Source organism: Lygodium microphyllum, chromosome 23 (genome assembly GCF_053477565.2).
Source record: "Lygodium microphyllum isolate KBCC chromosome 23, Lygodium_microphyllum_v1.1.10, whole genome shotgun sequence".
In the NCBI taxonomy this organism is placed as follows: domain Eukaryota; kingdom Viridiplantae; phylum Streptophyta; class Polypodiopsida; order Schizaeales; family Lygodiaceae; genus Lygodium; species Lygodium microphyllum.
The window spans coordinates 50,769,405-50,794,640 of NC_141157.1; the positions used below are offsets into that span (position 1 = coordinate 50,769,405).

Here is a 25,236-nt window from a genome sequence, read left to right on the forward strand (position 1 = left end):
CCCGACTTGTGCCCCCAAGTACTTGAGTGGCTTTGGGGCAAGCAAAGGGTGAGGATATTGAAGACTTATGGACTGTTATAGGCTGGAATAACCAATCATAAACAGGGCAGCCCACTATTTTGCTCTATTTTTATGAGCAAACATGGGTTTTTTATGGTTGTAATAGAGGAAAATGACATCTTTTCTTCAGGGCATTGTTCATAGATGATCAAGAGTGCTTCTTCTTGAGTTTATGCACTCATTTTGAATATGTTTATAGGCTGGAATTTTCTGTTTTAAAACAGGATTGAAGCTAAAATTATTCATTTTCAATCCATTTCATGCATCTTTGGCCCAAATCTTGAATGTATTTGATTCTAGCATCATTATACTTGACCCAAAGGATTAAAATCCATCTATGTACATGAAATAAATGCCATTGGAGCTTGCATTTGACATTCATAAATGAATTAGAAATTTGAAAATATCCTTTATGAAATGATGTTTGCATCCTGAAGCATTTGATGTAATCAAGTTAGTCTTATTCCTTCTGTTCATGAATGCTAAATACAATGTGAGAAGGCTTGAATTCCTCTTCCGTACATAAATTGTTTCTAATCCCCGAATCTTATTTAAACCCAATCCATTTTTCTTTTATGAATCTTGTATCCCAAACTCTTCTTCTGCACTAAAAGCCCCGATGGTAGACCTTCAACACCTAATGCAACGACAGTGGTGAACGCGACGTGAAGGTCCGTTGCAGAAGAAGTCCAATGGGAGAATCATCAAGCTCGGGAGCAGATGCTTTGCAACATTTGGTTCGTCTAATTCAAGAGAGCCAACAACAACAGCTGCAATTTCAGCAAGAGTTGCAATTGCAACAACAACGGAGACAAGAAGAAGAACGAATTGATGCTGCTGCCATTAAGGCCTTAGAAGCAGTTGGGCATGAGCTCAAGTAATTTAATGGGCAAAATGTGTCCTCTTTTATCCATCTCTACACTGACAAAATGTTCTTCTTTGGAGTTTCTCAACATGCCTGGAGCCGTTACTTTGCCCGCCTGGCTGTGCATGGCCTCCAGGACCGAATTCATGGTCTTTTTCAAAAAGATGCTGGATGGATTGTGTTCAAGAAGGCTCTTCGAGAAGAATTTTTCCTTGAAGATTTTGGCCTTATGACAAAGAATATCTTCACCGAATGGGTTGAAAATGCCAATAAAGGTCTAACTGCTACTGCTCTTCATCGAGAGTTTGAAAGCAAATTTGCCCAACTAGATCCTGATGACCAACAAGGTATGGAAAATCAAAAGATTGAGTTATTTTTAAAAGCTGCAGATTCTTCTCTTCAGGAGAAATTGACTGACCAACTTGAAGACCCTGACTCTGAGTCGGGATTAAAGACTGCTTGGAGTGATGTCACCGAAGTAGTTAATATGATTGCTCGAAGAGAGCGATTGCGCCTAAGATGGGGATCAATCCCTGTAACAACTGATTCTATGAAGGAGCCTATTCCAGCTTCTCGAACTCTTGTCTCTATGGCCAAGCAACCAAGAGATTCTATTGTTCGTTCTCCAAAGAAGGATGTCATGGATGAGTTAATTAAAAGCATGCGGGTTCTCCATCTTAATTTAACAAAAATTAATTCTAAAGTAGAAAGGATTGATGTTAAAGTAGAAGAAAGGGGTCGGACGACCGCCCAAAGACCCGCACGAGAAGGCTTTAAAAGACGCTGCATTTGGTGTGATAGCCTTCAGCATGACAAGAGGGAGTGCGGAGCATTCCGTGAAGCCGAAGCACAAAAATTAGTCTTTTGGAAGGATGGCAAAATTCATGCAACAGAAACCGGGCTTCCTCTTGAGCCAAACTTCGGTAACAGCGGCATGAAGAAAAGATTGGAGGATTTGGCAACAAGAACAGCCTATGCAGCTGTTGATGCTGCAACCTATGGGTTGCAAATTGAGCCAACCAATGAAATTGTTAAAGCATGTAAAAATAATGCAAAATCTAAAGTGTGGACGCAGGCCTTGGAATGAATGGAACAAGGCAAGGCAACTAAGGATGATTTAACTACAGCCAGTCAATGTATTCGAGGAAGAACCGGATGGTCCGAGCATGTGGATTCATTTTCAGCTTTTGCCCGGCTAGCTGAAATTAATAATCAAGAAGCCATGATAGAAGAAAAGAGAAGAAGAGAAGAAGATGTTGCCGGTTCTTCTTCTTTAGGCCCGACTAAACGGATAACAAGAAGCAAACCAGACCAATAGAAGGCTGCTGAAAATCCAACACCACCAGAATTTGACATGGGAGATGCCCCTTAAGCAAAGAAGACAGAAGGAAAAAGAAAAAGCAAACATCCCAGTTATAAGTTGCAGTCAGACATAGAGACTGCAACGGATCTTAAACGGATCCTAGAAAAAAGGATTCTTGGAAGTAGAATTGAATTTACATTAGGTGAAATTCTCGGTATTGCAAAATGAGGATTTCATGATGTAATAATTGATGTAATTAAACGAAAAAGACAATATGTTGGTGAGGAAACTGAAGAATTCGTACATGCTTTTTTGCAAGTACTTCATGTGTATTTGTAGGATGAAGAGAAGCTGAAAACTCAAGGGATTCGATTGGAGGCAATCAAAGAATTGATTGCACCCCCATAGAAGCCAAAGATGAAGACATTTATGAAGCAGAAGGTGAAGAAGCCATAATGGTGGAAACTTCTCAATCTAAAGTGCAGCCCATGCAAAAGAAAGAGACTTTTCTTCACAACATGCAGGAAGAAAGTGAAACTCACTTTATTCCAAGTAGTCACTATTCCCGTACCCATTGGGCAAGGGCGACTACTGAAACTATTATTAAAATTGGCGAGAAAGAAACTCCATGCATTGCCCTTATAGACCATGGTTTAGAGATTAATGTTATGTCAAGAAGTCTCTATGAGAATGGTGGATGGCCCATTGACGTGGACCCAGGGTGGCGCATGAAGGCAGCCAATAACTCTTCTGGTGATCTTTATGCAGCATGTCCTTGTGTACAAGTTACTATTGGTAATGTAAAAGATGAATTTCATTTCTTTGTTCAAGATTCTTGCAGCTATCCAATCATTCTTGGACAACCATTTATTTCCGAGTCTCGTTTAGAGACGAAGGCATCATACGCTCGGATAAGAAGCAAGGATAATGATAAGGCTGTTCAATTCCTAACTGCCTGTGTTAATCACCATCGGAATAGGGATCGATTGAGAGATCATCCCGTTCCTCCTAATGCCCGAGAATTTAAGGGTTTTCGGGTAGCGCTGCTATAAGTGGAGGCTATGGCAGTGCATCATGTCATAAAAAATTGCCTCCACATATGAAGGAGGCAAGGTCTAAAGCTGATTTGCAGGTTTTTTCAGCCAATGGAGTGGGCTATTATAAATAATTTTCAGCCATGAATAGGGCTGAAAGAAAGTATTTGAGCCATTTGAAGCAAGAACTGAAGCAAATTGAAGTCTTACCTAAAGATGAAGAAATTTCAGGTCTATTTTATGGGCTGAATTATAATGATACAATGGCTGAAATTTATACAGCCATTCATGTAGAAAATCAAGCTAAAAATCAGTCCATACAGGTATATACATTGAATATGTATGACATAATTCAAGAATTTACAGATTATGAAGCCTTTGGACAGCCAAACAAGGATGAAGCAAGAGTAGAAACAAAATATAAAATAGTTGATAAGAAGGTCAAGCCAGTAGCTACTCCTCTACCACCTGAAAGTGAAAGATTGGTAGAAAGGGTATCCAAACAACCAAGCCTTCGTGATCCTAAAGATATTGGCCATCAATTTACAGCTGAAAGTCTACAAAATCTGAAAATTGGTGAAGACTCTTTCCTCTTGCTGGGCTAAAAAACAAATCTTCATGCACATGTTAAAGAACCATGGTAAAGCCTTTTCATTTCAGCCGCATGAAATCGGCTGTGTGGATCCAAGCATTGTAGCTCCAATGGTAATATTTACGGTTCCACATGTGCCTTGGAATCTTAAACCAATTCCGGTTCTGAGGGCTCATTTCCCTAAGTTATTGGAACTTTTAAATGAAAAGATAAAAATGCGAATATTGGAGCCATCTTCAGCTCCATATTCCAACTGATGGTTTACCGTACCTAAGAAGAATGGATCTTTACGATTCATTCAAGATTTGCAACCCGTTAATAAAGTCACTATTAGAAATGTTGGATCAGGACCAATTGTGGATGAGTTTGCTGAAGCTTTTGCAGGCAAGGCAATCTATTCCATGGGAGACTTATATTCAGGCTACGACCAATTTCAGCTTGCTTTGGAAAGCCGTGACATTACTACAATGAAGACACCTCTTGGCCTAGTCCGCATGTGTACTCTACCTCAAGGGGCTACGAATTCAGTAGCTCACATGATGAACGCCATGCATAAAGTATTGAGGGATTATATTCCTCAATTGACTCTTCCTTTCCTTGATGATGTTCCAATTAAAGGATGTGAAGTTCATGAGAAAAATGAAGAACTCAATGAACTTGGATGTCGAAAGTTTGTTTTTGATCATATCAATGATTGTGCTCAAATCCTGTCTAAATTAGAAGAAGTCCATCTTACTCTTTCAGGAGCTAAATCTGTTTTTGGAGTTGAAGAAGTTCTTGTGGTCGGTCATATATGTGGTCCATATGGCCGAAAACCTTCTCCATCTAAAATAAATGCAATTAGCAAGATGTAAGAAGAATGTACAAATGTTTCATAAGTGAGAAGATTTCTTGGTGCATGTGTCTTCTACCTTATTTGGATACCACATTTTGCTCATGTTGCTGAAAGTCTTTATAAGCTTCTAAGAAAGGGCCAAAGGTTTCTATGGACAAAAGAACACACTCAGGCTATTCGGAAACTCAAGAAAATGCTGACTTCAGCTCCCACTTTAAAGAAGGCTAACTACTCTAATGGACAGCCCATTTTTCTTACAGTGGACACAAGTCCTATTGGAATAGGATGGGCAGTTGGTCAAGACGACCTTGAAGGCAACAGATATGTGATCCGCTTTGGAGCAAAGGTTCTTAATGAACGACAAAGAAGATATGCTCAAATTAAAAGAGAGCTTTGGGGAGTAGTAACTGCATTAAAATGTGATAGGGAGTACTTCATGGGCGCACATGTTATAGTTGAGACAGATTGCCTTCCACTCTTGGGCATGATAGCCAACTGTTCCACTCCTGACATAGCCATGCTAAGATGGATAGCCTATATTAAATCCTTAAATCCTGATTTGAAACATATTGCAGGTAAAGATAATCCAGTTTCTGATATGCTTTCACATGCCAGATATATGGATGAAGAAGAAATGATGGATGTAGAAGAATCAGAGTTTATAAATGAAGCTGTTAATGCAGGTACAACAAAAATTACAGCAAGAACAACAGGTTCAGTTGATAATACAACTCTTACATCAGCAAGGATGGATGAATCAACTAAAGAAAGACAATGGACAGCTAATAAACAGCATATTCCATGTTTTGTTATGGTTTGTTCACACTTTAAAGAAGAATATTATGTAGATGATTGGCTAAAAATTGGCCAATTTTTGAGCACTATGACAAAGAAGGAAGAATGGAATCATGAAGAGTTCAAGAGAATTAAGAGAAAAGCCTATGGCTTTTTTCTTAAAGATGGCTACCTTTGGAGGTATGCAAAGAAGAAAGGAAGAGTGCCTGTTCGTGTCTTAGGTGACAAAAAGACACAAAGACAGGTCATGCAAGAATTCCATGAAAGCCTAATGGTTGGTCATAGAGGCATATGGGGTACTTTTGCCAAAATAAAAGAAAAATTTTGGTGGCAAAACATGTATAAAGACATTGAGTATTTTGTTGAGTCTTGTCATGCTTGTCAAATGTATTCCATGGTAAAGCATAGAGATGGGCTTCAGCCTACCTATCCTTTATCTATTCACTATAGATAGGTTATTGATTTAGTAACCATGCCTACAGGAATTTGGAACATGAGATATCTAGTACTTGCTAGAGAAGATCTCACAAATCAAGTGGAAGGAAATGCCTTGACAACAAAGTCCACTCATGCTGTTTGCAGATTTTTACTTGAAGAAGTATTTTGCAGGTATGGATGTGTTGCTAAAGTAACTGCTGATAGAGGAGAATTGGATGCCGATGAAGCTCGCCATTTCTTTGCTCAATTGGGGATTAAGCTATCTCTTACTTCAGCCTACAACCCTGAAGGCAATGGTAAGAGTGAAAGAGGTCATCAACCAATTCTTAAAGCCTTAGCAAAACCATGCAAAGGAAAGTTGAGAGAATGGCCTAAAATGCTACCATTCGCATTATGGGCTGATAGAACAACCCATAGTGCAGTGATAGGATATATGCCAGCTGAACTCATGTATGGACAGCCACCTATTATGCCTATTGAGGAATCGATTGTCACATGGAGTAGCTTGCCTTGGGATGAAGGCATGAACAGGGAAGAATTGCTGTCTTTACGCATAAGGCAACTTGAAAGAAGGCCAGAAGATGTTAAAATAGCCATTGAAAGGCTAAAAACAGCAAGATTAAAGAATAAGAAGAGGTTTGATAAGCACCATCGACTCCGTCCAAGAGCTATTCAAGAGAATGACTGGGTTCTTGTTTATGATAGCAACCTGGATAATCAATATAGTACTCATAGGAAGTTAGCCAAGCGATGGTTTGGACCATATGTTGTAAAAGTGGTATATAATAATGCTACTTACTCTTTGGCTGAAATGGATGGGACCATGATAAAGACTCCAATAGTTGGGAAACGAATCAAACTCTTCAAACGAAGAGAATCTTCAACTTATGAACTTGATGACTTTGATACAAGCCCTTTACTTGAAAACATGCAGGAAGACGAAGACTTAGAGAATGAAGATGAAGAAGAAGAAGACCCTCCTTGACCTATAATCTTATGAAATGGCACATGCCGGAGGATGTGTAGGTTAGGAGGGGGTGAATGTCAAAGAGTTTACTGTCCATGATATAAATCATGGGATTCTTATGAACTCAGAAGAGTTTCACTAGGAATTATATGAGATATTTTCAGGCATTGTTATCCAATATCTACCTTAGTTATACAAGTTCTTTTGTATTTAGCATGTAATTTGCAGATATACCATGTACATTTATGAAAAATAAGTCTATGGGAACCTAAAACTTGGACATCTAGAAGTAATTGACAGTCTACTGGATAAATCACATTTATTCAGGTACAAAAATATGGACAAAAACCCAAAAATGTTGCCAAAAACTGTCAAAAGTCCACTAGGTCCACACGGGACCAAAAGTAACTAACTAAGGTGACCAGCAGGTGACCTAGACTGGTCAAAAAGTGACCAGTGTTGGAGCAGAGAGTAGCCCGTGTTTTTTGGCGCAAAATGCGGGCTGCTCTGCTTGAGGGAAACTGGGAGAAAGCTGGAGCTGAGATGCATGGAATGGAGCATGCAAACTGAAGATTTTCAGGCCAACAACTGAAGATGATAACTTGGTGAGAGCTCCACTTCTTTGCCTCTTTGGTCTGACGAAAATGCATGCTGAAACTGTCTATAAAAGAGGGGAAATCTGAGAGAAGAGTATTCAGCCTGCTCTTATGCATGACTTCTCTCATCTTCTCTACCTTAATCTTGGTCCAATGAAGCCCGACTTGTGCCCAAGTACTTGAGTGGCTTTGGGGCAAGCAAAGGGTGAGGATATTGAAGACTTATGGACTGTTATGGGCTGGAATAACTAGTCATAAACAGGGCAGCCCACTATTTTGCTCTATTTTTATGAGCAAACATCGGTTTTTTATGGTTGTAATAGAGGAAAATGACCTCTTTTCTTCAGGGCATTGTTCATAGATGATCAAGAGTGCTTCTTCTTGAGTTTATGCACTCATTTTGAATATGTTTATGGGCTGGAATTTTCTGTTTTATAGCAGGGCTGAAGCTAAAATTATTCCTTTTCAATCCATTTCATGCATCTTTGGCCCAAATCTTGGATGTATTTGATTCTAGTATCATTATACTTGACCCAAAGGATTGAAATCCATCTATGTACATGAAATAAATGCCATTGGAGCTTGCATTTGACATTCATAAATGAATTAGAAATCTGAAAATATCCTTTATGAAATGATGTATGCATCCTGAAGCATTTGATGTAATCAAGTTAGTCTTATTCCTTTTGTTCATGAATACTAAATACAATGTGAGAAGGCTTGAATTCCTCTTCCGTACACAAATTGTTTCTAATCCCCGAATCTTATTAAAACCCAATCCATTTTTCTTTTCTGAATCTTGTATCCCAAACTCTTCTTCTGCACTAAAAGCCCCGGTGGTAGACCTTCAACACCTAACGCAACGACAACGTGGCAAATCTAGCAAATCAAATCTTAATCATAAACAACTTTATGACACACATAATAGAACTTAGTAGAAGAATCTAACAAATCAAATATCTAACCTATTAAATACAAATAATATAATAATATAAGAGGATTTGAATAACTCAATAGATTAAGGAAGACAAGAGAAAAAAACACACGATTGGGCCCAACCTCCCCCATGGCAAAAGCCATGGTTTGCCATCCTTAATTATATATTATAGTTTTATATGGATATTTGCATTCATATCTTACATATAATTACAAAGAAAGTACAAATATCAATTAAAATACAAAGTTTTAAGAGTCAAGAGGTATCCTATAACATGATGTAGTTGTTGCATAAAATTTTGTGCTCTAAATCTTGACGTTTTGACAACACCATCGCATTCGAAGCATGCCAAAACCCCTAAAATGACTCTTGAAGCTCTGAATTTCGATTTTGAATGAGGGACAAACGAAAAAGCTTAGTTTTCACCTTGTTTTTTTGTTTTGCGCGGGATCCTATTGCTTTTATAAAGAAAGCTAGAAAAGCCTTCTAAAACTTAACCACATTAAGAAAATAGCAAGGTATTCCATAAAGAAAGCTTATTTCAATAAAAGCATATCTTAAATCTCATATTCTAAAATAATCTATATTAAAAATAAATAGATAAATAGTACTAAGAACAATGATCTAATTATTACTAAAGAAGGTTAAACTTATAAGTTAAAAATAAAGTAATAATTTTAATAATAAAATAAAATATAAATACATAATATTATATATTATACTTAAGATAAATAATCATAATTATAAAATTTACGCTTGGACTTACGCTAACACCTAGTGCTATCCAAAGCCACCGCTAGCTACTCTACACACATCAACTGAAGCATTCACAATTATTTATAAATAAAATAAACAAACAATAGTTAATATCTAACAGTCTTCAGCTACAAAATAATTAAATATGTTGAAACTTTGTCCTAACCTTAATTCAATTCAAGTCCGTACTCTCAACTCGTAAAATATTAATTAATTAATATGAATTTTACGGAATCACCCATGTGCACATTAATTAATAAAACGCTCGAGAAGGACAAGCGTCCCCTACAACTTCTCGCACAAGGAATCCACCTTATGTATGAGCCCCGGTCAACAAATAAATTTTATAGAATCTATTGTAAAATCTCACGGAATCCATCATGACTATGCCTCCTAGCATCAATTGGACTTAGATTCAATGAGTCATTGGAGTTCAGAAAGCTCCTATGGTGGCATGAAAATTTTACTTTTCTGATAGAATGTGATCAAGCATTGGCTTACGACCTTTTTCTGTGAAATTTTATTGCCAATCATCTTGTTTGCAATATTGATGGAAGTCTTAATAAAAATACATTTGTATTCTTTCCAAAAACACGGCAAGGAACGTACCTCGATTGCTATGGGTTCGTTAAGTAGGCCTAGATCTAAATGTTTATAACTTCTAACAAATAGTGTGAAAGTTGAATTTAGTCATCGGATGCACGTAGCCAAGTCATTCCCTATTTCCATGGCCATATTGGATGCACTTTAAGAATGGATTGTCATGGTTGCGATGGCTTAAGGTGTGATGGTGGCTTGGGTTTAGTTGAATAGGACAAGTTGATGGGGGGTACTTCCACTTGAAGATTCACAGTGGTGTGGCAGGCTTGGATTGTGAGGTTTGCAATTCGATTTACGCTTTGTCATCAGGTTTTGCAGTGGTGATCATCTTAGAGTCCTTAGGCAAGGGCTTGCTTGGTTGCTCGTGGACTCTTGGTTGAACTTTGGGTCGATAGACTATTTGAGCACTCAAGGATTGAGCACCCTCCCTTCTAGCTCTTCTCCCCCCTTATTTTGGTTGATGTTGCTGAAGCTTGGTTTTTGGGGCTTGAGATTGAAGTCTACACTTAGTATCGCAAGTTTAGGCAACCACAGTGAGGTGTTACCCTCATAGTATCCTCAGGCTCACATAGCAGGCCTTTTGGAAACCAATGCTACTTAGTCACATGTGCACTATAGGAGCTCCAACTTCATTGTTTAGGCCTAGAGCATGAGGCATGGAAACTATGTGTTCCCAATGATTGACGTTTGTGAACCTGTGGTCTATGCTTAGGGACCCACTTGAGTGGTTGGTGGACAATGGTTCCTTGATGTGGTTGGGAAGGTACCATGGGAGCACATTGGGATGTACTACCCCCTCCTTAGGATGGATCTGAGGTTTAACTGTCGGTGGCACTATATGCTTCAAGGCAAGTGTGGTGCCCTTGCTCAAAGCTGTTACGATTCTAACATGCTCGATGACAAGGTGGATGGATTGTGATTGTAGTCTACATTACAATGAACTTGTTTTTTGAATGCTCATCCTAGTAACGATTCCTTACCAACACTTTTCTTATTGGGTAGCACGTAGAAAACGATTGGTAGACTCTTAGCCTCGATAGAAACCATCAATTTGCATTTCCCCAAGAGTGGATAGGATCGCCCCCCAAATGGGCTTAGTTTCATATTGGTTGGTTGAAATTGGGGTTGACTCAAGGCAATCCAATGTTTGTGCATTAAGATAGTGGCATTAGATCCCTTGTCAATTAGCACATCAAGGGTATATACCTTTTGGGAGGTTACGATGATCCATAGTAGGTAGGCTAGTGCTACTACTTCCTCATCCACATCCTCGAGTTCTATGATGGTTGCAACCCTCACGATCGACGGTAGTTCTATCATTGGAGGTTTATGAAGTGGGTGTGATGAGGGGGTAATACTTTCTGATGCGACTTGTTGAAGAAACCTATACTCTGTCCTTCTAGGGTTTCTAGTTTCACATTCCCTGTTCTAGTGACATTGTGAACCTTGAAGGGTCCCAATCCCTTAAACTTCATTTTCTACTTGTGTGAGTATAGCAAGACTAAATCTTCTTGCCCAAAGTCTCATTACTTGACATATTTATCAAACCAACTCTTGTGGCATGCTTTTTTGCATATTAGAGCATGGATTGCAATGAGATGGTCTCAAGTAGGCATTCCAGCTCCAATAACTAATTTGTTTACGCTTCTTGGCCCTCCTATTGCTCTTGGATTGCTATTCTCAAGCTGGAAACCAATAATTCCACTGAAAAAATAGCTTCAGTTCTGTAGGTCAACCTGAATGGAGTCTGTCATGTGGCTGTTTTGTAGGCCATTCTATATGCCCATTTTCGAGACCTAAAATGAGCCCGCGACACTAGCTTTAGGCACTAGCCGGTCGGGCCTTTATAACACTCATAAGACAACCCCACATGGCCTCGCGGTCAGGAGCATCTAAGGGACACGTTGCCCTAATTACTGCTGTAGATATCGCATTTGTAGTAGAACGTAGTCCAATGATTGCCCTCCCTTACTTCTCAGAGGGAGATCCCATACATCTTGGTATAATATACCATGTAACACAAAAATAGAGGATGCACCCCTCTAGCTAAATGCCATGGCCCCACTGCAACTCTTCTACACCGAGAGGATTGGCCCCTTGATGCGATGCTCTAACATAAAGAACGTGTACGAATAATCTCCACTCTTATATCTTTCGAACAATCTAGGAGATTTGATATTCCCTTATCAAGATTTTCCCAAGAAACCGTTCATCTACCTTAAAGCTTGGGTTTCCTTACATACTCCACATGGGTCAATGTTCGGAAAGCAATTGCAATGCGTCCAGGTTTAATACCATGTTATGCTACTCAATATGCAAGTGTGGATGTCCATTGTGCTCAAGAATTTTATCATTAGAAACCAACTAGGTGAAGTGCAAAAACAACCCTTCAATGATTTTTTCAACTAATCGTACGTGCTGCGTTGATAGAGACTAGTACTGAATTTCTTCGTGCTACTAGTCTCTTTAATTCAAATGATAGTCCATCCTATATGTTATGCTTAGACAAATAGATTAGAATTTGAATCCTTTTCAGCAACTAACCACTTCCACAAACCCTCCTTTCCCCTACCGTTTAAGTTATGCTTTCATTGGGTAGGTGTAGGGTTCATTTTTAAGTAAATTTTCATGTAAAAATCGATAAAAACACACTATAACATAGAAAAAAGGCCTGATTGAGGCTTGATCCTCATGCTCCAGCCTTGTTATATGCTCACAAGTATGAAATGTATTTTTTTCCTAAATTTTTAGGCAAAAAAATTTAAATGTTCTCTTATTTTCTCTATTTTTTCCATTTTTTCTTCATAAAAATGAGATATTTCAGAATTATGAGTTCTTACTAATCAAGGACACTCAACATCATTTTCATATTCATTTTCATCCCATATGACCCCCAAACACTCAACAAAAATCCCAAATTCCATTATTTTTATTAAAATCGTAACTTGCGGTTTTGCAAGAATTATTATATAATAATATTTTTTGGTTTTCTTTCATATTTCAAAGAGAATGCAATATGGGAAATTAAGAACAAACAATATCAAGCACTTCCTTTAGCCATTTTTCGTAAAACAAAAGAACCGCTCACTTATGCATAAAAACCACGATTCCAAGGCTCGTATCTCATAGACGGGAGGTTGACGCTTCTTCTTTGCTGTTGATGCACTCTCTCAGTCGGATCTACGTCCTCCATCGCTCTATCGTCATCATTTGTTCTAGATTCTTCATCACAACCCTTCCCCTTCTCTCTTGAATTGATGCATATGAACAACCACAAAGAGGAAAGAGGAGAGAGAAAGACTAAAAAATTAGATTTCTTAATCCTCCATGAAAACATACAAGATTATAGCCATATCCTTCCTCTCTCTGCCCTGATCAGGAATCTCACACACTCTCTCTAGATAGATATGTGATGACCAAGCTGTAGGAGTCCTCGCATAGTAGGAGGTCCTGGTCTAGTTGTTGTAATTAGGTAGGTCGTTTAGACCACCACTAGGATAACTTCTTTGATAAGCTTTTTAGCCAATTCGTGTTAGAACAATTGGTTAGAGACTCACTCTAGATTTTTGTCAGATTATGTTGGGCCTATCCCTTGTGGGTTTTCATGCCTTGATTTTGTCAAGGGGTAGGGTGAGAACTGTGATGTGTTTTGTTGTGATTTTTTGTCTCAGTTTGATGCTCTTTATGGTTATGCATATGCAAATTTGTTCGTGGGATTCGACAGGTTGAGTCACCCTATCCCATGGTCACCAATGAGAGCTGGATTTTGGGAGCTGATTTTGAGCTGTGCTTAAAGCCTTTGAGGCCATTTTTGGAGCAAGAAGTGCTTGGGAAGTGCCAAAGACTGAATTTTCATGAAAAATCAGGAATCCAATGCAAGACTTGGTTCAACATTGGGAATCCAACACAAGTCTCGGTTCATCGTCGATCGGAGGTTGTTTGATCCCCCATTTAATCCCTGCAAGGTTTGGCGTTATAAAGCAACTACTGGATCCAAGAGCTGGAAAGTGCACGACAAAGGCCAAGTTGATAGATTTTGCTGCCGTGGAGTCACCTGTCCAGACAGATCTCAAATCTGAGTATGTTTTGCCTTCCTAAAATCGAAATATCCACTTGCGGGACAGTGTGAACACAACAAAGCTGAGCCAATTATTTCAATCATTAAAACTTAGGCCTAATATTTATCGCAAAACTAATGGAAAAATTTTAACGAACAAGAGGGGGGCACAAATTTTTTTGCGCCCTCTCAAAATGTGATCGGTGCCTCTCCCATTTGTAATGTCACTCCCAAACTAACTTCTTTTTTGACTTTTTGGTGCAGCAAAATTTGTGCCTAGTGTTCAAGCATTAACAGTGGAGAATGCAAAAGAATGAATGGCTTTTTCTTGACTCATGAAAATAAAGTTGTGGATGCCCATACTCTTTGGCAAAAGAACATGAGGCCCAAATATTACAAATGGAGGATGATTGCCCTTAAGGATCAATTGATAGGAAATTGCCCTAGCAATAAACAATCCACTAGCTAAAGTTTCAAAAATGCTAAATGGTAGAAAAATACAAAAACAAGGTGAGAGTGCAAGTATAAGTACAAGTGGAAAATTCATTATTCCACATAAATTTTAGAGATTGTGGAGTTGCATTGAAAATTTGTGTTACTGGCTTTAATATCTCATGGTTGTAGTACTTTGAGTTTTAGTTAATGACAATACTATTTTTTTTCGTGACATATTATTGGGCTTTCTTCTTAAATCATATGTTGTTCCAAAATTTTAATCCTAGGAATATGTGCATATATCCTATGTTGTATGTAATATAGTTTTTAAAATATCTTTAATAAGTTTGAATGTAGTTCAACTTCATATTTCCTTTTAAAACATAGCTTCATGCTAAAATTTCAAACTTTGACTTCTCATTTCATGCTTCCTTTTCATTGACTCACTTCAATAAGTGGATGCTCGTGTCCACTTCAGTAAGTGGATTTGCAAGATTGTCTTTATCGACCAAGGGGCTACCATCTTTGAGCATGTGTTCACATGGCTTGATCTAGAATTTTGAGTCATGCATATGAGTTTGTGACCATTTTTTATTATCATACTTGTAACATTGATATTCTATAGATATCTCAACCAGTGCTGTATGATGTGGACTAGAGGAGAATATAAGAAAGTAGTAGATAGGTTCCTAGCATATGTGTCTCTAGGGCACAAAGCCTTTACTAATTTTGTAAGAAAAGGTCTAGACATGGAACAATAAGTGCTCACAGAGTGATGATACACCCTTAATGTTCTTGTTTGTGCTAGACTTTTCCAAGGATGATGAGGATAGTGACAAGGAAATAGGTTCCAAATCCTTGCCATCACTTCCATTAAATAGGAGCCTATCAAGGAGCCTTGGAATCTAACAAAGGAGTATGCTAAACCGTGTCAAAAGCATTTACTCATTTTGTTCCATGTTATGCAAGGAACCAATCACATTGACACATGTAATCTTGCTTCCATGGAAACTATTGTGATGAATGGAGTTGAGTCATTGTTGCTCTTAGATATCTTGTAGTATCTACTCATGAAGAGAGAAGAGCTATATTGCAATCTTGTTAGTAATTCCTTCAATAACCTTATAAATTATGATTCTGTAGATATACCTCCATCTGTAATAGAGACTACAATATATGAAGGGACTAACTTGGGCAAGTGTGAAATTCTAGAGACTAATTTTTAGCCACTATAGGATGAGTTGTTTGGACCTAGAAGTCTAAGGCATGTTGATACAAGAGAATTTCTTGATGTTAAATGAACAAAGGGTAGTTGTCTAAGGCTCAAAGGGTAGAAGCCAAAGGATGAAGTAGAGAATGTGAGTTTTGGAACATTCATGTAAGCATTTTTAATGAAACTTGATAGGTAGGTGCATAAGAAGAGGTGATGGAATAAAGGTCTTGGTAATCTTCTATGCTTGCAATGGAAAATATCTCATGTATTCTCTCCTTGGGGAGATGCTAGTCTTTGTTTTTGTGAAAAACACATATATCATTGGTTTGGGAGATGTGTTGAACCCCAAGCAACATTGTCCCACACTTGAGGATTCAAGCCTTGCATATGTTGTTGTGGTATATGCATACTTAGGTATTAGTTAGTTAGGAGATAGTTTCACTAGTTCTTCATAGTAGTTATGTGGTTGATGAATCAAAGAAACTCTCAATAGTAGTCAAAGATGGAGAGAATTATCAAGCTTGAGAAAAGGGTAATGGAGAAGATCATGGGGAGACACCATTTTTAGATTGGACAAAGTGTTTTATCCAAGCTAGCTGACTTCAAGGGCTGGGTCTTGAGGGGTCGCAAATGTATGTTGTGGTTGGAGAAACTAGTTTCGTTCTCAATCCCCTCTATCTTGCTTTCATTTTTGTTGTGATAGCAATAAGGTGAATGAGAATTAGAGATGATTTAATTTGTACAACATATATATGTTAGGTAAGTAGATAACTAATTTAACTATTTGAAGAGAGGGAAGTGGGAGAGCAAGATTCCTAATGAATCAACCCCAGGGCAAGGTGGTCTTAGCAAGCTAAGAGCTTCTTTACAATTCACATTATAAAATAGGAAACATTGACCACATAAAGCCAATTAAAACCTTGACTCCGTATTTTTTAGGGGAATAGAGTAAGATTTTGCCCTATGGGCAAGGGGGTTGATGTATCCATACTCCCCCTCATTTCTCACTCTCCTTGAACCAAGTGCGATACAAGTTGGCTTCGATTCTTGGGCAATCTAGCCCAAGCAAATGCTCAAAGATCGATGTAGTTAATCTGAATAGATGACCTTAGTTTATTTAGAACTTGAAATTCAGGTTGATTCTTGTGGGAACGGCCAAGACCTTCCATTGACAAGTGGAGTCGAGAGACTAGGTGACAAACCTTGTGTTATTCAAAAGAGTACCAAGTAGCACCACCTAGAAAGTCATCTCAATGGACTAGTAAATTATGCTGCTGATAATGTCTTAGAGTGGGCATGCCACACATAGTATCAAAGTGAAAACTGAATTAATGCATTGAAAGATTTGTTGCAACCTTGTTTAATGGATAGTTCAATGCAAATATAAATCACCTTTTGACACGATCGGTGGAATCTCTTTTCAAATAACAAAAGATTGGAAAAAATTCTTGGTGTTCCTAGTAATGTTTATTTCCACAATGAAATCCCTTGATTTTGATTAGCAGGATCGCTTTATGAGAATCTTGGAGCGTATGTATAATCCTCACCACTGTATTAGGAGCGTCGGTGGACAGAAGTGGAGTCTATTATTTCATTAGTGCAAATTGACTTGCCTATCTTCAAAACAATCTCAAAAGAATCAAGTGGATTGAAGACCTTAAGCTAATCAATCTATTCATCTTTGAAGAATTGCACCTAAATCCCATCCTCAATATAGACAAAGAACAGATTTGCCAAAACCATTATCAATATGAGTAAGTGCTCCGCATCCTCCTAGTCGAGTGCATTGCCATTTTAGAGTGCTCGCACCATATACTTATTATAAATATGGTTTTCTGAATCTCCCTTAGAAATGTAAAGTCCTAAATATATTCCATGAGCCTCCAACCTACAAAATCATGGATGTATTTGAATTTCACAATTAAAATCATTGTAACCAAAAAAGTCTTCCTAGCTTGATCTCAATTATCTCTATTTGATGTAATAAAGAAATCTAGCTAGTACTATTGCAACCTTGAATAATAAAAGATTCTCAAATTCTTTGGAAGATAATGTATTTTTGTATTAAACTTATGTTGTAAATAAAACTCTAAAAATCGTGGATTCAATTATTGAAAAACTTAGAGAGAGATGAAAGTTGTAGCATAGAAAATGTACATATAATCTTGTAAATGTTAATAATCCTATCATATTATGACTTTCATGCCTATGCTTACCTCAGTCGCAAGAGAAGAAATTCCTTCTCAAGAAAATCAAATCGTTTGAGTTGTTTGATAGCAAAGGAAAGGATGTTGAGTCTAAAGTAGAAATTTGGATTGAATTTATGGAGGATTACTTTGTTGTTGCAGCACTACTCCTCCTAATCAAGCAATGATAGCTAAGCTAAAGTTGATGGGTGAAGCTCAACTTTGATGGAAGGAATGGTGCAAAGACCAAGGGATTTTGGAAGCAACCATCACTTGGAAAAAGCTAAAGGAAATTGTACATGAGCGATATCTTCCACTAGCATACCGCACCTTAAATATGAACAAAGTCTGTAGTTTGAAGCAATTTGGATTGATCTTGGTTGGAAGCCTAATATTCTAGATTTTTATCCCTTTTGAAGTATGCCCCGCCCATGGACATCACCCAGGAGGTCTCAAAGTTTTGCCATGATCTAAAACCTCCATTGGATACCCATCTTGAAGCAATGCACCTATTTGACTTAGAAAATATATTAATTAGAGCAAGGCTCATTATCTAAGAGCTACAGATAACATGTAAGAGTGGAAAATTTTGGCGACATGGTTCTCCATACAAAGGACCATGTGAATGTGTCAAAAGGATCCAAGGACAAAACTAGAGCAGTCAAAGGAAGAAGGCCAAAACATATGTAGTTGAAAGCTTGGTACCTACGATCGGAAACAAGGAGGTACCAAGATGTTTCCATTACAACAAAGCCAACCACTTCAAAAGACAATGCCCAAAGTTAGGTTAATTAATTCACCAAGGACAAATTCATGACCAGAATCGAACAATTTCAATAATAAAAGGAAAAGTTGCTAGAGTAACCTTCAAGGGAAAGTACAAAGGAATAGATGAGGGTGAAGATCCTACTTTAGAAGTGGACATGGAAAGAGCGACAATACATACTAATCTTAATAAGAAGGGCCCAAATCACTAGTTCTAACACAAGGAACTTTTAATCATTTCTTATATATTTAAAAAAAATCCCTATCAATTTCCTAGTTAAAAATACACATAATTTCCCATAAACTAGGGAATCACATAAGAAATTCCCTACGTAGGAAAAATCCCTTATGTAAGGATCCCCTCTGTAGGGATTTTTCCCTATGGAAATTCCATATGTAATTCCCTATTTTCTCTAACTAGAAAATGTTCCATTTTCCCTATTATTTACTTTCTCTACTTATGTGCAATTTCAACTAGGGAATTGAAAGGGAATTCCCTTCTTATTTTGTCTTTCCTAATGTGCAAAAATTTTCCTATGTTTCCCTACATAGGAACATTTTCCTACACATGGTGATTTTCCTATATAGAAAATTTCTTATGTGATTCTAATTTTTCTCTAACTTGAAAATATTACATTTTCCTTAGTTTACATATTCCTACTTATATGATTTGAGCAAGTTAAAAATTATATAGAGATTATTTAGTTAATTTCAAATAGGACATAATACACACCTAATAGATTAGATAAGAAATTTTCACTATATGGGGTTTTTTTCCTATGTCAAGAAAAAGCTTTGAAATAGATAATATTTTCCTATATAGGATTTTTTTCTTATGTCGTGAAAAAGGTTATACATATGTAATTTTATTTAAAAATATTATTTAATTAATCTAAATGATGCCATAATATGGTGATACTATATTCTTACTCAAGTTGATCCCTGATGCCTAATGAAATTGTAAATAGAAGCATCGAATTGTACGTTACCCCAACATAGAATTGGAGATTTTCTATCACTTGTGTCGATGCCAATGCTAGTAACAAGTTACTTGGCAATTGCTCGAAGGAGGGCTTGCTCATCATGGTCAAAAACTCCCACATAGCTATCAATGGTTATGGCATGCATGTCCCTTTGTAATACAGATAGATATATAAGAATGAGAATGTGATAAGGATATTATAAAACCATGATTAAGATTGTTTAACAAGGCTTGGCCTAGCCTAGCTTAGCTATTGCATGTTGGAGTGCTCAAAGATAACAAATAAATGCATGTATCACATTTCCACTTACGTCCCCCATGATTGCAATAGGCATAGAAGCTAATAATGATGATGATGTCATGGTGTAAGTTTCCTATTGTATTAGAGTAGGCAATTAGAACTAGTCTTTGTAATGGCTGCCCACTAAGTATAATGGCTATCAAGAGCTGCCACCAAATGTATGTTTTATATTGTGCCCACAGCATACTTGCTAGGAGGGGAGTCACATGACTACCATCTACCATTATAATCAATGGAGTCCAACTCCAACTACATAGATGCCACCCAATGCTTGCTCTATGAGTCATCCTCCAAAGAGGTTCTTCATTACAAGTAGTAGCTACAATTGCTTACCCAACAAAATGAACCTATCCATGTCAAGCAAATTCCCTAGTTCTATCACGAAGTGGAGCGGTTGACTATTTGTTGTTCCATAATGTATCCAATAACCATCTAGGGACTATTTTTGCCTCCCACATAGCAGCCTTCTCCTTAACTACTACATCCTTGGTAGTGCCTTCATCAATGGATTGAAAATCAAGCTCCTAGTCAACATGGAAATGCTACTAAATCAAGTGCTCCTTGATGAGACAAAGGTAACAAACTATCAAACATGTCCATGGAAGTCACAGTTGGTTGATTTTTGCAGTTCATAAAGGGCTGACTTGTATTTTTAGCGAAGACCACATCTCTACTCACAAAGATATTTTCATATAGGGTTGGTAGAAACATTGCCCTTTATTTTTCACACTATATCCAATGAAATTACATTTGACAGGTATATCTTGTAGCTTTTGTTGAAATGGCTATTGTATTAAAGCATATACCATATACCATATGACCATAAACTCACATGGGATAGCGTTGGCTTAAGCCATTCCAAGTCTTATAATTTGTGTATGCCATAGTTCAACAAAGTTTCAAAAATGACAAAAAATGGAATTTTGTAGTTTTTTGTGGCTTACTCTTAAGTGGTTGCCATCTCTAATCTTTTTCAAGTTGGGATAAGGTAATAATGTAATAAATCACTCACATCAAGGCTCTACAACATGGTAGAATATTGTCATCAAGCTCAAATGACTTTCTGCTAGTAAGGAGAACTATTGCATTCTGGAACAACCAACAGCAGGGAGATATGACAAGGCCAGAGGTAGAAGGAACACACCACTCCACAATTTCCATATGGTCCTCACTTCCCAGCCTCACCAACTGACATAATTGATTGGGCATTATTTATTCATGAGGCCTTGTCCATTCAATATCCCATTCTGACAACCACTTGTAAACTATATGTTCCACGAACCCTCTATTTAATTAATAAATAGCTATTGTACAAGACTTGGTTTGAATCTTATTTGTACAAGTAATAAATATTTGGCTAGTACCCATGCAGGTAAGGATGAGGCTAACTACACCCTTTAAGAGTTAAAGTTGTTAATGAGAGAGTAACTTACATGGACTCCTTCAACCCTTATATCTTCAAGCCGATCTATTCTCTTTTGCACTACCTCACTCGTCGCCAAGCCACTCATAGTTACAATGAACCTATAATTTTTCATCAAATAGGGACTCAGAAAACACCATATCATATCAGTAAAGCCAAACCCAAACGTGATTGGAACCAATAATTATGCACAGAAAAGATTGAGATGTGGACTAGTAGACCCTATAGCCATCTCAATTGCCTTTGCTACACTAGCTTCACGAAGAACTTTCATCTCATTTAGGTCTCCTTGAGAATGTGCATTGACTCTCTTTCCCTTATGGAGTTCAAGGACCTTTCCAGTAGTATCCACTCCCAAATCCAAGATATGTTGTAGTTGCTTAAGAACAACATCAAAAGAAGACTTCTGCTCATTAGACAATTTCAACTTTGCTCTATTCCATAGAAACATGTGATAATTTGATAGATCCTCTAGCTCTCATGTTAGAACAATGATGACAAATTTTACATCTAACATACCAAACGTGTAACAAATAGAGTTTGAGGTCATAGTTTATATTAATTAGCATAAATGTTCTAGCTTTCCTAACAAGGTTGAAATCCAAACCTCCAATTGCTTAGGACCTCCATAAATGTAGAAGCAATGATCAAATGTTGCATCATATGTAAATTGCTCATCTTCCTCTATCACCTCACGATTAGGCTACTCTGGATCTATTTCAATTTCAATTCCTTCCTCTGTGGAGATAAGATCTATAGCCTCCCTCCCAACATACTCAAGGACCTCTAGGCCCTTAGCTGTTATAGCCTTCCCACCCTTCAATACATCCCATAAGGAAAAACTAGTGCTAAGACCCAAATTGATTTATTACATTTTACACTTTGTAAGAGAAGCTTCCTTACTTTTGAAAGATTAAATTACCCAAGCCACAAAAGTCATTCTTCTTTATTCTTAGAGTTCTATCTCTTGCATCAAAAGTCTATAAACATGGCTTGCCACTGCGAAACCCAAACCCCCCACCCCAACCGAAAACATAAAAAAAGCTCTTTAAGTGCTCGCTTTTGAATGAAATTCACCCTACCTTTCAAAGGAGTTCTAAAGGCCTACCATGCTCCTGTTGCCAAGTTCTCCATTGATGAGTCAATCATCTTCAATCCCTACAGCAAAAGCAAACTAACCATCAAGGTAACTTTAAATTGGTTAGAAGTGAAAGGAACTTGCATATCATAGAATGCAAAGTATATGTGCCCAAAAGTAGAATCTTGACCAGCTCCTTTGAGCTTTTCAAATACAGGTTATCAAAACTCATATTGGGGAGATTCTAATCTCGTGATTTCTGCAAATTCATTAACAATCTTGTCTTTTATGATGCTTTCTTCCGATGTTGTGCCGCTACACACACACCGTGTAAAAAAATCTAGAGTGTGGCTTTGTTTTAGATTTAGAGAGCCAATGTCACTTTAGGCATTAGTATTAGTGTTCATGGTTCAAAATATTAGTTTTTTGGACAAGATTTTAGTCAATTTTTGATATTCTAGATATTATCTCTTGTAAAAAGTCCATGAAACTATAGATAACTTCTAGATTAGGAGGACATGTAAAAGAAAGCATGTAGCTTTTAGCTAATTTGAGAGGATTTTATGTAAAAAGAGAGATTAGCGAAGTCGCGCGATGCGCGATCGCTGTTTTCAGGTAGTGAACAGTACTCCGAAGGTGGGAGATGAACGAGTGATCTGGCAGGATTCTGGCCAGGTGTCTTGATATTTAACCCCCCTTTTGGAGCCATTGGAAGCATCAGATTGGCATTCTGAGCAGCATAGAGGAAGGTATTATTTTGTACATGTTTTTGTCTATTAGAGTTATATTTTCTCATAATGCTGAAAGAAACTGATAGGCTTCATCTCTGTTAGTATTCTTCTATATTTTCTAATTCTTTTTGGGAGTATTCTTCTACATCTTCAATCTCTTCAAACCCCTTCTCTTCCGTCTACTCCTCTCCTTGAATCTACCTATACCCTGTTGTCTCTTATCTTTAAGAACTTGGCTTGAAACCTTCAACCCTTCTCTTATCTCTACCATCTTTGAAGTCAAAGCTCTTGAACCCCCATAAATTCTTCTCTTGCCAAACCCCTGTGGTGACCTTCAACCCTATGTGCTGCGACATTGGTGAACTCGACGTGAAGGTTGGTGTAAGAGAACTCCAAGATGGGGGATTCTTTAGGAGATACTCTACAACAATTGGTGAGCATACTGTAGCAGACTTAGCAACAACAAATCCAAATGTTACAACAACAACAACAACAAAGGCAAGATGAAGAGACGATTGATTCCACAGCTATCAAGGCCCTAGAGGAAGTTGGGCGTGAATTAAAACAATTTAATGGTCAAAATGTCTCTGTTTTTATTTGCTTATATGTTGAAAAAATGCTCTTCTTTGGTGTACCACAATATCCATGGAGCCATTATTTTGCCAGACTAGCCAAGCATGGTTTTCAAGCAAGAATCCATGGTCTTTTTCAACAAGATGCAGATTGGGCTGCATTCAAAAAAGCCCTACACAAAGAATTCCTTTTAGAAGACTCTGGCCTAATGACGAAGAAAAGTTTCACTGAATGGATTGAAAAACCCAACAAAGGTTTAGCTGCAACATCTCTATACCATGAGTTTGAAAGTAAATTTGGACAACTTGATGCTAAAGACCAACAAAGTATGGAAGATCAGAAGATTGAATCATTCCTTGAGGCTGCAGATCCCATTCTGCAAGAGAAGCTTGCTGATCACCTAGAAGATGCTACCTCCGAATCAGGAGTTAAGATTGCATGGACAGATGTTATTGATGCAGTTAACATGATTGCTCAAAGAGAGCGGATGCGACTAAGATTAGGCTCTACTTCAACTTCAACAAATTCATTGATGGAGCTTGTTCCACCTTCAAAATCCCCTATTCCTTTGACTAATCAACAAACTCTTTCTTCTTCAGTTCCTTCTAAAAATGATGTAATGGATGAACTCAGTAAAAGCATGCGTGACCTTCATCTGAATCTTACAGAAATTAGTTCCAAAGTAGAGAAGCTAGATGTCAAAGTCGAAGAGCGAGGACGAGCATGAACTCAAAGACCCATGAAAGAAGGCTTTAAGAGGCGCTGTATTTGGTGTGACAATCAACAACATGACAAGAGGGAGTGTTCTGCCTTCTGTGAGGCTGAAGCACAGAAGCTCGTCTTTTGGAAAGACGGAAAAATTCATGTGGCTGAAACTAATCTTCCACTGGAGCCAAAATTTGGCAATGGTGGAATGAAGAAAAGATTAGAAGATTTAGCTATAAAGAATGCCTATGCAGCAGTTGATGTGGCTATCTATGGGCTGCAAATTGAGTCAATTAAATCAAGTTTGAAAGCATGTAAAGCTAATGTGCAATCTAAAGTATGGATGTAGGCACTAGATCAAATGGAACATGGTAAAGCAGCCAAAGAAGATTTGGCTAACAGCAGTCAGTATATTTGAGGAATAATTGGTTGAAAAGAATCGGTAGATTGTTTTTCTGCCTTTGCACATTTGGTTGATGTCAATCATAAAGAAGTCTTGATTGAAGAAAAGAGAAGAAGAGAAGATGAACCAGGGCCTTCCTCTTCTGGCACTCCAAAATGGGTAACTAGAAGAACACGTGAACAACCAAAGCTTGCTGAAAATATAACCCCAGATCCAGAGATGGAAGATGTGCCACAAACAAAGAAAACCGAAGAAAAGAAGAAAGGCAAGCAGCCAGGCTACAAATTGCAGTTTGACATAGAATCTACAACTGATCTCAAATGAATCCTAGAAGAACGAATTCTAGGAAGCAAAATTGAATTCACCTTAGGCAAAATTCTTGGAATTTTCAAACGTGAATTCCATGATGTAATTATTAATGTAATCAAAAGGAAAAGACAATATGTTGGTGATGAAGAAACAATGCATGCTTTTTTGCAAGTTCTTCGAGTTTTTGTGCAGGATGAAGAGAAGCTGACTTCACAAGGAATTCAACTTGAAGCAATTAAAGAATTAATTGCAGCAATTGAAGCTGAAGATAAAGAAAACATGAATGCAAAAATTAAA

The 25,236-nt window shown here is 37.6% G+C and overlaps 1 pseudogene; it reads right to left on the bottom strand.

Annotated features, from left to right (window-relative positions):
* The window catches only part of LOC148016178 (uncharacterized), an 82,683-nt pseudogene that overhangs the window by 51,698 nt on the left and 5,749 nt on the right, over positions 1 to 25,236 (bottom strand).